The sequence below is a fragment of the Aegilops tauschii genome, chromosome 7 (assembly GCF_002575655.3).
Source record: "Aegilops tauschii subsp. strangulata cultivar AL8/78 chromosome 7, Aet v6.0, whole genome shotgun sequence".
NCBI lineage: Eukaryota > Viridiplantae > Streptophyta > Magnoliopsida > Poales > Poaceae > Aegilops > Aegilops tauschii.
The window spans coordinates 419291381-419307943 of NC_053041.3; positions in this window are offsets into that span (position 1 = coordinate 419291381).

The window sequence follows — 16563 nt, forward strand, 5'->3', positions numbered from 1 at the left end:
CATATTCTACGAAGATCTTTATTGGTCAAACCGCATAACAACATGCGTTATTCCCTTTATCATCGGTATGTTACTTGTCCGAGATTCGATCATCGGTATCTCAATACCTAGTTCAATCTCGTAACCGGCAAGTATCTTTACTTGTTCCGTAATGCATCATCCCGCAACTAACTCATTAGTCACATTGCTTGCAAGGCTTATAGTGATGTGCATTACTGAGAGGGCCCAGAGATACCTCTCCGATAATCGGAGTGACAAATCCTAATCTTGATCTATGCCAACTCAACAAGTATCATCGGAGACACCTGTAGAGCACCTTTGTAATCACCCAGTTATGTTGTGACGTTTGGTAGCACACAAAGTGTTCCTCCGGTATTCGGGAGTTGCATAATCTCATAGTCATAGGAACATGTATAAGTCATGAAGAAAGCAATAGCAACATACTAGACGATCAAGTGCTAAGCTAACGGAATGGGTCAAATCAATCACATCATTCTCTAATGATGTGATCCCGTTAATCAAATGACAACTCATGTCTATGGCTAGGAAACTTAACCATCTTTGATTCAATGAGCTAGTCAAGTAGAGGCATACTAGTGACACTCTGTTTGTCTATGTATTCACACATGTACTAAGTTTCCGGTTAATACAATTCTAGCATGAATAATAAACATTTATCATGAAATAAGGAAATAAATAATAACTTTATTATTGCCACTAGGGCATATTTCCTTCAGCCAGACGTTGGTGTGATCGCGCCGTCCACCCCGCGCCCCTCGGCCGTCATCGACCTCAACGTCCCGCCGGGGTCCAGCAGCGGCGGTCGGCCCTCCGTCGAGATGCAAAGAAAGCAAGCACGACCACCGTCTACGGGCACCATGTCGTCGCCTTGCGTCCTGTTCGATGAAATGCCAACACCAAAGCCAACGGTCGGCGACCCCTTCTACAAGTAGTTCATGGAGAATGTCATCTACGAGGGTGGGCATGGTGGTGCCTACGATCCCGAGGAGACCAAAAGTCAGGATGGCTGCGCCCAGTACGTTGCCGATGAATACAATGAGGCCCACGACCATGGTGACTCATGGCATGAAGATGATGACATCTTTTGTGAAAGTGATGGCAATGAAGAAGAAGGCATTGATATTGGGTGCGAGCCATTGTTCATCGACGTGCTCACACAAAGAGCGGAAGCACAAAAGAGGAAGAAGAGCATTCGTACGGGTTCATACTCACAAGAAGAGGACAAGTTGATTTGCCAAAGTTGGATGGAGATTAGTCAAGATCCGAGGACCGGTGTGCAACAAAAGGGACTTGTTTTCTGGACAAGAGTTCACAAAACATTCCATGAAAGAAAGTTGTTTGCGTCCTACCAATTTACGAGCGACCGTGGCATCACCTCGATTCAAAAGAGGTGGTTGTTCATCCAACAAGAATGCAACAAGTATTATGCCGCACTTGAGAGCGTTGAAGCACGTCCCGTGAGTGGTCTCGGCATTAGGGACATGGTATTCTCTCTTACCTTTCGTTGCTAGGGGCACGAGAGTTCGGCCTTCTATATGTTTGCATGTTCAATTGTTCTTGGTCGTGTAGGCATTTCAATCTTTGGAAGCATTCAAGGCCCGACACAATGACAAGTCATTCACTCTTACGCATTGTTGGACGATCATCAACAATTGCCCTAAGTTCAAAGGTCAATACCGTGAGCTTCAAAGGAAGAGAGGTAAGAAGACGGCCGCGTTGGCCGGAGGTGGAGATTGTGAGGCATTGAAGAGGCCGAGGGGCAAGACCAACTCCAAGATTGACGACATACGTGTTGCGTCATCCATGGCCTTGCATGAGACTTTGCACGGCATGATGTCTCAAAAGGATGTGAGGGACGATAAAAAGCGACAAAGCAAGTACGAGCAAATGAAGCAATACCTAGAGCTTCAAAGGAAGAAGCTTGAGATGGAGGAGGCGGCCAAGAAGAGGAAGATCGACATGAAGGAGGCATCCCGGCAAAGGTAGCTCGACATCGAGGCCGCCAATGTCACGCCCAGGCAGAGGCCGCTCGAGATCGAGGCCACCAATGCCGCAACCAAAGCAAAGGAGGTGGCCCTTGAGGGAGTCCTGGACTAAGGGGTCCTCGGGCGTCCGGCCAGTTAGCCATGGGCCGGACTGATGGGCTGTGAAGATACGAAGACCGAAGACTGCACCCGTGTCCGGATGGGACTCTCCTTGGCGTGGAAGGCAAGCTTGGTGACCGAATATGTAGATTCCTTTCTTTGTAACCGACCTTGTGTAACCCTAGATCCTCCCGGTGTCTATATAAACCGGAGGACTTAGTCCGGAGGGATATATACTCATTACCATAGTCATACAGGCTAGGCTTTTAGGTTTTAGCCATCTCGATCTCGTGGTAGATCAACTCTTGTAAGACACATATTCATCAAGATCAATCAAGCAGGAAGTAGGGTATTACCTCCATAGAGAGGGCCTGAACCTGGGTAAACATCGTGTCCCTTGTCTCCTGTTACCATCGGCCTTAGACGCACAGTTCGGTACCCCCTACCCGAGATCCGCCGGTTTTGACACCGACATTGGTGCTTTCATTGAGAGTTCCACGGTGCCGTCCCCAAAAGGTTCGATGGCCCCTTCAATGATCGACAATGACACTGTCCAAGGAGAAACCTTCCTCCCCGGACAGATCTTCGTGTTCGGCGGCTTCGTGCTACGGGCCAACTCGTTTGGCCACCTGGAGCAGATCGATAGCTACGCCCCTGGCCATCAGGTCAGATTTTGGAGCTTGAATTACGTGCGGACATCCGTGGAGATTTGATCTTCGCCAGAATCAAGACCGCGGTGACCGCTCTTGGTCACCTTGACAAACATGACCTAAATCTGTCATTAGACCGCATCCAGGAGATAGCTCATGTAACCATTCTGGCCTTAGATCCAGAGCACACTGCGGCATCCAAGGATTGGAGGCTCAACCCCACCACGGAGGCCACAGATTCCCCGGCGTTGGAGCCGCACATGGACTTAACATCACACAATACTCGTGTCACCGGAACTCCGTACTCTTCTCCGGGTATAAGTTTCGAACCATGTGAGTCCGCGGGTGCCAAACTTGATCGCTTATCGATCTTCGAGTTCAGCGCCGCAGACATCTTCCAGCACTCGCCCTTGGGCGATGTGCTGAACTCATTAAAGAACTTGTCCTTGGCGGGGGACTCACAGACGAACTATGTTTGGTACGAACTAGAGGCTGACAATGGAGAATTTTGCTTCCCACCCGCCACCCACTTCATAGCCACGGTTGAGGATTTAACCGACACGCTTGATTACGGCTCCGAAGACATCGACGGTATGGACGACGATGTTGATGAAGAGCAAGACCAAAATCCGCCATATACTGGACGCTGGACGGCCACTTCGTACAATGTGTACATGGTGGATACACCCAAAACAACCAACGACGATGACAAAGAAAACCCAGTCGAGAATAAACCTCCCAAGACATAGCAAAAACGTCGGCGTCCTCGGCGCCGCTCTAAGTCACGTCGTTCAAAAGACAGCAATGTTGGCACCGGTGAAAATAATACTCCGGACGATGCCGAAAACAATGAAGACCTTGCTGAGGTAACATCCGAACAGGAGGAGCAAGAAAACGGGCAAGCTAGCCCCGACGAACAGGCCAGGCCCAACGACTCGGAGGACAATAGTTACCGTCCACTCTCCGAGGATGAGGAAAGCCTCAGCAACGAAGATTTCATCGTGCCTAAGGAACCTCTCAAGCAGGAGCGCTTCAAGCGCCAGCTAATAGCCACTGCAAGGAGCCTGAAAAAGAAACAGCAGCAGCTTCAAGCTGACCAAGATCTGCTCATCGACAGATGGACTCCTGGCAGCCGAAGAATACGGCCTCAGATGCCCAGCCAAGAGTTACCCGAAGTGAAGTCTGCTACCCCAGTTCGATGAAGAGGCGCCGGAGCCCATACCTCCCTCACGTAATGCGGCCGATCGACTACTACGTGGTCGGGACAATGCGGCGGACCGACCACCACGTGGTCGGGATAGAGCGGCAACTCAGGCCGAACAGCAGCCTGCCCCACCGCCTCGTAAAAATAGAGACGAAACAGCTCAGGGTCATACATACGACCTCTGGCAGACCCTAGATAGTAGAGCAGGACATACCCGATCGACTTATGGATCACGAGGACATCCCTCGACACGTGATGATGGCTACCTATTCGGACGTGACAAGCCTAGTCACATCCGAGCCGATAACCACAGACGAACTCCATCGGAGCTACGGCACAATGCGGCCAGATACAGAGGCGCCGCACACCCTCTTTGCTTCACTGATGAAGTAATGGATCACGAATTCCCCGAAGGGTTCAAACCCGTGAATATTGAATCATACGACGGGACAACTGATCCCGCGGTATGGATCGAGGATTTTATCCTCCACATCCACATGGCCCGGGGAGATGACCTCCACGCTATCAAGTACCTTCCGCTAAAGCTTAAAGGACCAGCTCGGCACTGGTTAAACAGCCTGCCTGGAAATTCTATTGGCAACTGGGAGGACTTGGAAGAGGCCTTCCTCGACAACTTCCAAGGTACATATGTCCGGCCACCAGACGCCGATGACTTAAGCCAGATAGTTCAACAGCCCGGGGAGTCAGCCAGGAAGTTCTGGACTAGGTTCCTAACTAAAAAGAACCAGATCGTCAACTGTCCGAGTGCAGAAGCCCTAGCGGCCTTTAAACATAGCATCCGTGACGAATGGATCGCCCGCCACCTCGGCCGAGAAAAGCCAAAATCTATGGCAGCCCTCATGGCACTCATGACCCGCTTTTGCGCGGGTGAGGATAGCTGGTTGGCTCGCACCAAAAACAGAGCCAGCGAGGCAGGCCCCTCTGAGGTTAAGAACAGCAACGGCAAGCTCCGACGTAACAGACACAAACGCCAAAGCAATGGTGACAATACCGACGACACTATAGTCAACACCGGATTCAGTGGCTCCAAGTCCGGCCAGCGGAAGAAACCGTACAGGAGAAACAATCAGGGACCATCCAGCCTGGACCGCATACTCGACCGCCCATGCCAGATACATGGCACACTAGACAAACCAGCCAATCATACCAACAAAGATTGTTGGGTTTTTAAATAGGCCGGCAAATTAAACGCCGAGAACAGGGAAAATGGACCACAGAGCAAGGACGAGGAGGAGCCCCGGCAACCGAACACAGGGGAACAGAAGAAGTCCCCACCCCCAAGTCAAAACAGTAAACATGATATATGCTACACACATCCCTAAAAAGGAACGCAAGCGCGCACTAAGGGACGTCTATGCGATAGAGCCAGTCGCCCCAAAATTCAATCCATGGTCATCATTCCCGATCACCTTTGATCATCGGGATCATCCGACCAGCATCCGTCATGGCGGTTCGGCCGCGCTAGTCCTTGATCCAATCATCGACGGATTTCACCTGAGGCACGTCCTTATGGACGGAGGTAGCAGCCTCAATCTGCTCTATCAGGATACAGTGCAAAAAATGGGCATAAATCCATCACGGATCAAGCCCACAAAAACTACCTTTAGGGGAGTCATACCAGGTGTGGAGGCCCGTTGTACGGGCTCAATCACGCTAGAGGTTTTCTTCAGGTCTCTGAACAATTTCCGAAGTGAAGAGTTAATCTTCGACATCGTCCCCTTTCGCAGCGGCTATCACGCACTGCTCGGACGAACCGCATTCGCGCGATTCAATGTTGTGCCACACTATGCTTATCTCAAGCTTATGATGCCCGGTCCACGCGGCGTCATCATGGTCAACGGAAATACGGAACGCTCCCTCCGTACAGAAGAGCACACAGCTGCCTTAGCAACCGAAGTACAGAGTGGCCTTCTCAATCAGAACCCTAATTCAGTTGCCGAGCCCATGGACACCGTTAAGAGGGTCCGAACTACCCTGCAGAAGGACAGCTCGGCTCGTCACGAGCTCGACTAGCAATCCGGCCTCCGTCTCAGTCCCTATCAAGTGGTGGCAATCGTGCCACGCGTACATAACTACGCACTCAAAATCCCATGGGCATCGACGGAGGCATAGCTAACTTGTGATCCACAGGGCAGCTCGGCCGCCCCCGATCTAGGGTTACTGAGGGAGTCCTGGACTAAGGGGTTCTCGGGCGTCCGGCCTGTTATCCATGGGTCGGACTGATGGGCTGTGAAGATACGAAGGCCGAAGACAATACCCGTGTCCGGATTGGACTCTACTTGGCGTGGAAGGCAAGCTAGGCGACCTATTATGAAGATTCCTCCTATGTAACCGACCTCATGTAACCCTAGATCTCTCCGATGTCTATATAAACTGGAGAGCATAGTCCGGATAGGGCAAATTCATTACCATATACTCATAGGCTAGACTTCTAGGGTTTAGCCATTACGATCTCGTGGTAGATCAACTCTTGTAACACTCATATTCATCAAGATCAATCAAGCAGGAAGTAGGGTATTACCTCCATAGAGAGGGCCCGAACCTGGGTGAACATTGTGTCCCCCGTCTCCTGTTACCATCGATCCTAGACGCACAGTTCGGGACCCCCTACCCGAGATCCGCCGGTTTTGACACCGACATTGGTGCTTTCATTGAGAGTTCCATTGTGCCATCGGCAAAGGACTCGATGGCCCATTCGATCGTCAGTAATGACGTGGTCCAGGGAGAAACCTTCCTCCCCAGACAAATTTTCGTATTCGGCGGCTTCGTACTGCGGGCCAACTCACTTGGCCATCTGGAGCAGGTCAATAGTCACGCCCCTGGCCATCAGGTCAGATCAGGAAGCTTGAACTGTGCTGCGGATACCCGTGGAGACTGGATCTTCGATGGATTCGAGACTGCCTCCCCCTCTCTCCGATGAACATGACTCAAATCTGTCATCGGATCACACCCAGGAGATGGATCCTGTTGCTGCAATGGCCTGAGAACCGAAGCAGATTGTGCCCTCCGAGGCCACAAAGTCCACGGCGTTGGAGCTGCACACGGACTCGACATCCTACAATATTTGCGCCAATGGAACTCCGGACTCATTTTCGGCTACACATTCCAGATCAGACGCGCCCGCGGACACCGAGCTGGAGCGATTGTCGATTTTCGAATTCGGCGCCGCAGACTTCTTCCAGCACTCACCTTTTGGTGACATACTAGATTCTTTAAAGAACTTATCCTTGGAGGAGGACTCACAGCCGAACTATGTTCGGGTCGAGCTAGAGACGGATGACGAGGAATTTTGCTTCCCACCCACCACCCACTTCATAGCCACTGTCGACGACTTAACCGACGTGCTTGACTATGGCTCCGAAGACATCGACGGTATGGACGACGATGCCGATATGGAGCAAGGCCAAGACCCGCCATTCACCGGACGTTGGACAACCACCTCCTCGTACGGCATGTACATGGTTGATACACCCAAAGGATCTGGCGACGACAAAGAAGAGCCGGATAAGAACAACCCTTCTGAGACGCAGTCCAAGCGTCGGCGCCCCAAACGCCGTTCTAAGCCTCGTCGCTCAAAGGATGGCAACACTGGTACCGGAGAAAATAGCACTCCGGGGGACGCCGAAAACAATGAAGACCCCATCGGTGCGGCATCCGAACAGGAGGAACATGACAACAAGAAAGACAACCCTGATGAACAGGCCACAGAAGATAACTCGGAAGACGATAGTTACCATCCACCCTCCGAGGAAGAGACAAGCCTCGGCAACGAATACTTCATCGTGCCAGAGGACCCCGCGGAGCAGGAGCGCTTTAAGCTTCAGCTCATAGCCACTGCAAGGAGCCTGAAAAGAAACAGCAGCAGCTTCAAGCCGAACAAGATCTGCTCATAGACAGATGGACTGATGTCCTGACTGCCGAAGAATACGGCCTCAAACGCCCAGCTAAGAGCTACCCGAAACGCAGACTGCTACCTCAATTCGACGAGGAAGCACCGGAGCACACATCTCCCTCGCGTAATGCGGAACGACCACCGCGTGGTCGAGACAGGGCGGCCGACCGGCCACCCCGCGGCCGGGATAAAGCGGCAACTCAGGCCAAACAGCAGCCTGCCCCACCGCCTCGTAAAAATAGAGACAGAAGAGTTCGGGGTCACACATACGACCTCCGGCAAATCCTGGACGATAGAACAGGACACACAAGATCGATCTATGGATCGCGAGGGTGTGCCGCGAGGTACGAGGAAGGCTACCTATTCGGACGTAATAAATCTAACCATGCCCGGGCCGAACACCGCAGACGGACTCCATTAGAGCTACGCCATGACGCAGCCCGATATAGAGGCGTCGCACACCCTCTCTGCTTCACAGATGAAGTACTCGATCATGAATTCCCCGAGGAGTTCAAGCCCGTCAACATCGAATCCGACGGCACAACCGATCCCGCGGTATGGATTGAGGATTTCATTCTCCATATACATATGGCTCGAGGAGATGACCTCCACGCCATTAAATACCTCCCACTCAAGCTCAAAGGGCCAGCTCGGCACTGGCTTAACAGCCTGCCTGAAAATTCTATCGGCAGCTGGGAAGACTTGGAAGAAGCTTTCCTAGACAACTTCCAAGGAACATACGTCTGGCCACCAGACGCCGATGATCTAAGCCACATAGTTCAACAACCTGGAGAATCAGCCAGAAAATTCGGGACCAGGTTCCTAACCAAAAAGAACCAGATCGTTGACTGTCCGGATGCCGAGGCCTTGGCAGCCTTCAAGCATAGCATCCGGGACGAATGGCTCGCCCGCCACCTCGGCCAAGAAAAGTCGAGGTCCATGGCAGCCCTCACGGCACTTATGACCCGCTTTTGCGCGGGAGAAGATAGTTGGCTGGCTCGAAGTATAAACACGGCCAACGAAACAAGCCCCTCCGAGGCCAAAAATAGCACCGGCAAGCTCTGGCGCAACAGAAACAAACGCCCAAGCAATGGCGATAACACCGATGACACAACAGTTCATGCCGGATTCAGTGGCTCCAAGTCCGGCCAGCGAAAGAAGCCCTATAAAAGGAGCAGTGGAAAAACATCCAGCTTGGACCGCATACTCGATCATCCTTGCCAAATACATGGCACCCCAGACAAACCGGCCAACCATACTAACAGAGATTGTCGGGTCTTTAAACAAGCCAGCAAGGTAAATAGCAGAAACAAAGAAGGGGAATCACAGAGCAAGGACGATGACGAAGAGCCCCGGCAGCCGGACACCGGGGGGCAAAAGAAATTTCCCCCTCAAGTCAAAATGGTAAACATGATATACGCTACACATATTCCCAAAAGGGAGCGCAAGCGCGCACTCAGGGACGTCTATGCGGTAGAGCCCGTCGCCCCGAAATTTAATCCATGGTCATCATTCCCGATCACATTCGACCACCAAGACCATCCAATTAGCATGCAGCATGGCGGTTCAGCCGCACTAGTCCTCGACCCAATCATCGACGGATTCCACCTGACTCGAGTCCTAATGGACGGCGGTAGCAGCCTCAACCTGCTCTATCAGGATACAGTACGTAAAATGAGCATTGACCCCTCACGAGTCAAGCCCACGAAGACTACCTTTAAAGGAGTCATACCAGGCGTAGAGGCCTGTTGTACGGGCTCAATAACGCTGGAGGTAGTATTCGGTTCCCCGGATAACTTCCGAAGTGAAGAACTAATCTTCGATATCGTCCCATTCCGCAGCGGCTATCACGCGCTGCTCGGACGAACCGCATTCGCCAGATTCAACGCGGTGCCACATTATGCTTATCTCAAGCTAAAAATGCCCGGTCCATGTGGAGTCATCACAGTAAATGGAAACACGGAATGCTCCCTCCGTACAGAGGAACGCACCACCGCCCTAGCAGCAGAAGTACAGAGTGGCCTTCTCAAGCACCACTATAATCCGGTTGCCGAGCCCCTGGACATCATTAAAAGGGTCCAGACTACACTGTAGCAGGATAGCTCGGCTCGTCACGAGCCAGTCTAGCAAATTCGGCCTCCGTCCCAGCCCCGACGAGGCAATGGTATTAGTACCGCGCGCATTTAAACTACGCACTCATGGGTGCTGACGGAGGCACAACTCGCTCGCAATCCACGGTACGGCTTGATAGACCCTGGGATTCGCGCGTTTCTGCTTGTTCTTTGTACAGGTCTTCCTCTCTTTTCAAGGGCCACACGGACAACCTGCTGGCAGAACACACCAAGGAGGCAAGAAGCTCTGGCGTACAAGGGAACCCCCAGGTGGTTTCTAATAAACGATTACTATACTTGTTTTACATACCCGCGCGCAGCTCGCCCTTGGTTACGGCATTTTTAATAGCCTTACTTGCTTATCGCATTACTTGTACAAAGTACGCCTTGACGTACTGATTACACCACAACGGTGAATAAATGGTGGCGTCAGCCCATTACTTCATTTTTTCCGTTTCCTCACCTCAGTATTTATTACTCATTCACACGTACACCATGGTACGTACTAATACGCCAGGGGCTTAATAACACCCTGCATCACGGCAATAAAAGTCCAAACACTTTTACAGTATAGTTCGGCACCCCGAACTTATAGCATTATATGCATCGGCTCCGAATCATGTCTTTGGTCAATAGTTGGGTTGCCCGGCTCCTGTGCGTACTACCTTACGTTCCGCTATATCGGCTAGGGTAGTAAAGGGAGAACTACTGCGATTGTGTCCCGGTTCTTCCGGACGAGCACCTCAGTAAAGAAAGCCAAAAACTGACTGTCATGATGCGGCGAGAGCCGGCCAGCTGTTCGTGAGGTTCTAAATCGTTGGAGATTTTTCCCGCTTCTTGCGAAGAATCAGTTCTTCCGATTAGGCGTGTATAGCGCCCCTAATTCGGCCTTCCGAACACCATGGGCTTTGCCAGCTTTATTAATTGTCAAACTCCTATGGCTAAGTGGGGGCGGTAAAGGCCGCATAGTCTGATTGCCTCGTTCGTTGCGCTAAACACCTCCTTTAAGGACCAGAATGTGGAGTAAAGAGTGTTCAGATTTATCCCAAACACCCCCGTACTATCTACGTGGGGGCAAAAGCCAACAACTGGTCATCCCTCAGATTTAATAAACGGCCGGACAGGAGGTAAAATTTAAAATCATAAACATTATACTACATAACATCTTTGTTCCATATTACAGGGCAAGATAGTACACATGTTCTTATGGGAATATAATATCCTTCGAACATTGCTCTGCCACAAGACGGGACCCCTCCAGGACACCATCAAAATAGTGTTTGGGTCGACGATGCTCCTTGCCCTCCGGCGGTCCCTCGGTCATCAGCTTCTTGGCATCCAGCTTCGCCCAATGCGTCTTGACGCGGGCAAAGGCCATACACGCACCTTCAATACAGACCGACCGCTTCACGGCTTCGAGCCGCGGACAGGCACTCACAAGCCGCTGCACAAGTCCGAAGTAGCTGCTCGGTATAGGATCGGCAAGCCACAGCCGGACTATAAAGTCCTTCATGGCTAACTCTGCCAACCTGTGCAGCTCGACCAACTGCTTCAGCTGGTCGCTGAAGGGCACCAGATGTTCGGATCCCAAATATTGGGACCAGAAAAGCTTCTCCGTAGACATCCCTTCCTCGGCTCTATAATGCTCGGCCGCATCCGACACACTGTGCGGCAGACCTGTAAATGCCCCTGGAAACCAAAATTCAGGATAAGTACAAGGGACGTTGCTTATACACGCTTGCTCTGCATGGTGAAGAACTTACCTGCCGCAATCTTCCTGGCCATCTCGATTTCCTGGAGGGCACTCTGGGCTTCGGCTCGCGCATCCTGAGCGCTCTGGCGAGCCTTCACCAATTCGGACTCTTGCGCCTTACAATCGCGCTCCAGGGCCTCAAATCTTTCTATCGCGCCCTGGAGCTGTTGCTGCGCCTCGCCAACCCGGGCCTCGTGCTTCTCGCGCGAGACACGCTCTTTGGCCGCTTTGTCCTCGGCCTCAGCTAGAGCCTTCTTCAGGGTTGCCACCTCGGCTGTGGCCCCTAATAAAGTTTATGACACTTTAGCCCAGTCGGACTATTCATTTCTTTTCGAAATGTACCCACAGGTTACTGCATACCTTGGCTATCCTCCAATTGCTTCTTCACGCGGCCGAGCTCCTCCTCGGCCCGCTCCTATTTCTGCTTCAGTCCGGAGACCTCCGCAGCATGAGCAGTGGCAGCCTGCAGCGATACCTGCTTATTCACATAGGCAATTCATGTTAGACTCCTGCGATTTTTTGATCCTCTGTTCGGCTTTTCTTCCCGAACACCAAACAGAGTATCAGGGGCTACTGTCTATACTGTGATATTTTTCCTATAATCACATTACTTACCTCAAAGCCCGTTATAAGGCTAGTGCAGGCCTCGGTCAGTCCGCTTTTAACGGACTGAACCTTCTCTATTACCGTGTCCATAAGGACACGATGTTCACCCACGATAGAGGCGCCTCGTAGCGCCTCCAGCAGATTATCCGGTGCCTCTGGTTGGACAGAGGTCACCGGTGGAACAGGCACACCCCCTCTTGGTGGGGAATGCCGTTCGCTGGACCCCGGAGCCATATAGATTTCCGGAATGGTATCCGGCTGAGGGCTGAAGGGAACTCGGGCCCCATCACCAGTTCCCATGGGGGCTTTTTCCCCCATGTGTCCGGTGTTCGAGGAGTCATCCTGGGGCGTCACCCCGATGATCTCCGGAACCTCCCCCCGGCCTGGGAAAGTATTTTTGGACATCGCCTCGTCATCACCCTTGGGTGAGATGGAATGAGCAGGTGGCGGAGACATGCTAGCCATCTCCTCCGTGTCCAGCGAATCCTCTGTCGAGGATCGCGGAGAGCCATCGCGCGCCGGACTGCAAGGACAAAGTTTACAATATGTCAATATTGCAAACCGGAAAAGCCAGACGTTTGCGAATTCTGGTACTTACGAAGCGGCCCAAGGCTTGGTCCGGCGAGGTCGTTCCAGACTGCTGTCAACATCCCACGTGGAGTTATCCGCGAGGGAGCCTTTAACCCTCTTAGGCGCTTTCGCCTCCGGGCTTGTGGGGGCCGCTCTCCTCTTCCTCCCCGCTTCAGGTGGGGAGTCGTTTTCTTCTTCCTCTTCATCGCCGTCGTCAGTGGACGAAGAGGAAGTCTCGCTTCCGGACGTCTCCTCCGGAGTGTTTCTCCGGTGAAGGCCCTTCTTGGCCCCTTGGGTCGCCTTCTTAGCCGTCTTCTCCGGCACCTCATAAGGTGCAGGGAACAACACTTGGTCCTCAGGCAGCGGAGCCGGACAGTTAATCTCCTCGGCCAACTTAATCCAGGCCTGAAAATAGGGGAAGGAAGCTTAAATTTCCTCTCAAAATGTGCTGGTAGGGGATACTCCTTGAAAACATTAAAGGAACTGATCAGGTTGGGCTGGCGCTTTAGGCTAAGCCCGCGGACTTCGGTCGTAGGCGGTGGCGTCTCGCCGGCCTTGAAGAGCACCTTCCAGATTTCTTCGTGCGTCGTGTCGAAGAGCTCCAGTAGCGTCTGGTGCTTGGTCGGCTCGAACTCCCACAAATTACAAGTTCGGCGTTGGCACGGAAGGACCCGACAAATAAGCATGACCTGGACCATGTTGACGAGCTTGATTTTCCTTTCTATCATGTTCTGGATGCATGTCTGGAGCCCAGTCAGCTCGTCCGAGGGACCCCAGGTTAGGCCCCTCTCTTGCCAGGAGGTGAGCCGCATCGGGATTCCGGATCGGAATTCGGGGGCCGCCAACCAGTCATCGTCGCACGGCTCGGTGATGTAGAACCACCCCGATTGCCACCCCTTCACCGTCTCTGCAAACGAACCTTCGGGCCAGGTGACGTTGGGCATCTTGCCCACCATAGCGCCTCCGCTCTCTGCTTGTTGACCGCGCACTACTTTCGGCCTCACATTGAAGGTCTTCAGCCACAGGCCGAAGTGGGGCGGGATGCGGAGAAAAGCCTCACAGACGACGATAAACGCCGGAATGTTGAGGATGAAGTTGGGGGCTAGGTCATGAAAATCCAACCCATAGTAAAACATCAACCCGTGGACGAATGGGTGAAGAGGGAACCCAAGCCCGCGGATGAAATGTGTAAGAAACACAACCCTCTCGTGGGGCTCGGAAGTGGGGACGATCTGTTCCTTGGCCGGGAGTCGATGAGCGATCTCTTTGGCCAGATATCCGGCCTCCCGGAGCTCCTTGATATCCTTCTTCTTGACAGAAGAGGTCATCCACTTACCTCCAGCTCCGGATCCGGACATCTTCGAAGTACTTTCTCGAACAAAGGAAAAGCTAAAGCTTGGGCGCTGGAGCTCAAGGATGGAAGGGCTGAGGAAGAGAAAGGGCGTGGGTGAAAGAAGGGAATCCTTACCTCCTTATAGAGGCCGTGAATGTCAAGCGCCTCCCCACTCGCCTTAAACTCGCCTATTCCCAAGGGCCGTGCAAACGGCGAGGTTGGGTTACCCATGCCCGCATTGACGAGAATCCCGCGATAGGGGGACACGATCTCTTCTTCGACAAGACGTGCCAGTAGCAACCACGTTTTGAAACGTGGGATGGCAGATAAAAAACGGTTCGATTATGGCCGGACAGGCATATGTCGTGTTGTAAAAAGCTGTCAGCAGATCACACTCATGCAAATATTGTATTCTCTCTGCGGTTGTGTGTGGAGTGTGTTACAGGTCCGGATACAATAATCACATCTGAAGACTATCCTGGAGTTCGGAAGAAGGGAACCCGCCTTGCAATGCCGAAGATAATCTGCGCGCCAAACTCCTCGTCTTTGAAGCCAGGTTCAGGGGCTACTGAGGGAGTTCTAGACTAAGGGGTCCTCGAGCGTCCGACCTGTTATCCATGGGCCGGACTTATGGGCTATGAAGATACAAAGGCCGAAGACAATACCCGTGTCCGGATTGGACTCTACTTGGCGTGGAAGGCAAGCTAGGCGACCTATTATGAAGATCTCCTCCTATGTAACCGGCCTCATGTAACCCTAGATCTCTCCGGTGTCTATATAAACCGGAGAGCATAGTCCGGATAGGACAGATTCATTACCATATACTCATAGGCTAGACTTCTAGGGTTTAGCCATTACGATCTCGTGGTAGATCAATTCTTGTAACACTCATATTCATCAAGATCAATCAAGCAGGAAGTAGGGTATTACCTCCATAGAGAGGGCCCAAACCTGGGTAAACATTGTGTCCCCCGTCTCCTGTTACCATCGATCCTAAACGCACAGTTCGGGACCCCCTACCCGAGATCCGCCGGTTTTGACACCGACACCGGACACTCATACTTTCACTATTTCCCTTTCTTCTTTTATTTTTTTATTTTTTCAGGCCTTTCCTGGCGGCCTGATCATCGGTCCGCTTGAAGGACAAAAACACCAAGACAACAAGAAGCATGGACGTACTGGAAAACTCTTAGGTGGTCTCTTTAACGATCCCTTTACCTATCTTCAGGACCCATATGCAGCTCTCTCTTGGTGAAGGCATAGTAAATAGCCTTTCAGCTTATCGCACTACTTGTATAAATGCGCTTTAACGCACCAATGAAATTATAGTAGAAACAGTTTGTGGTCCAAGTTTCCACGGCTTTAGCTTACCACGGCTTCTTCCTTTTTTCCTTTTTTCCTTTCTGGTAATTCTATCAGATAGCACCTGTACAATCGGCGCATTCCAACTTGCCAGGGGCTTCATAGCGCCCCACAACATGGCAACAAAAGTCCGAACACTTCTACAGTATAGTTCGGCACCCCGAATTTAGCATTATATGCATTGGCTCCGAATCATGTCTTTGGTCAATAGTTGGGTTGCCCGGCTCCTGTGCTTGCTACCTTACGTTCCACTATATTGGCTAAGGTAGTAAAGGGAGAACTACTGCGATTGTGCCCTGGTTTATCCAAAGGAGCACCTCAGTAGAGAAAGCCGAAAATTGACTGTCATGATACGGCGAGAGCCGGTCAGCTGTTCGGAGGTTGCAAATCGTTGGAGATTTCTCCCGCATTATGCGAAGGATCGGCACTTCCTGATCAGACGCTCATAGCACTCTGGTTCGAATACTAGGGGCTGCGCACATGTTTTATTGTAAAACTCCTATGGTTAAGTGAGGGCGTTCAAGCCGCATAGTCTGATTGCCTGGTTCGTTGCGCTAAACAACTCCTTCAAGGACCATATAATTGGATCAAGATTGTTTAGATTCCATCCCGAACACCTCCGTACTACCTACGTGGGGGCAGAAGCCGACGACAGGCCAACCCTCAGATTTCATACAACACGGCCTCCCAGGAGGAAAAAATTAAAACATAACAAGCATTATATTACAAACCGACTTCATGTCATCATTCCAGGCAAAGACAACATGAACATATTCATTTGAAAATAATGTCTTGCCCACACTACGCTGCTGCAATGAGAGACCCATCTAGGACATCTGCAAAATAGTGCTCGGGTGTGCGGTGCTCCTTGCCCTCTGGCGGCCCCCTGGTCAGCTCGACGGCGTCCATCTTCGCCCACCACATCTTGCAACGGGCGAAGGCCATGCGTGCACCTT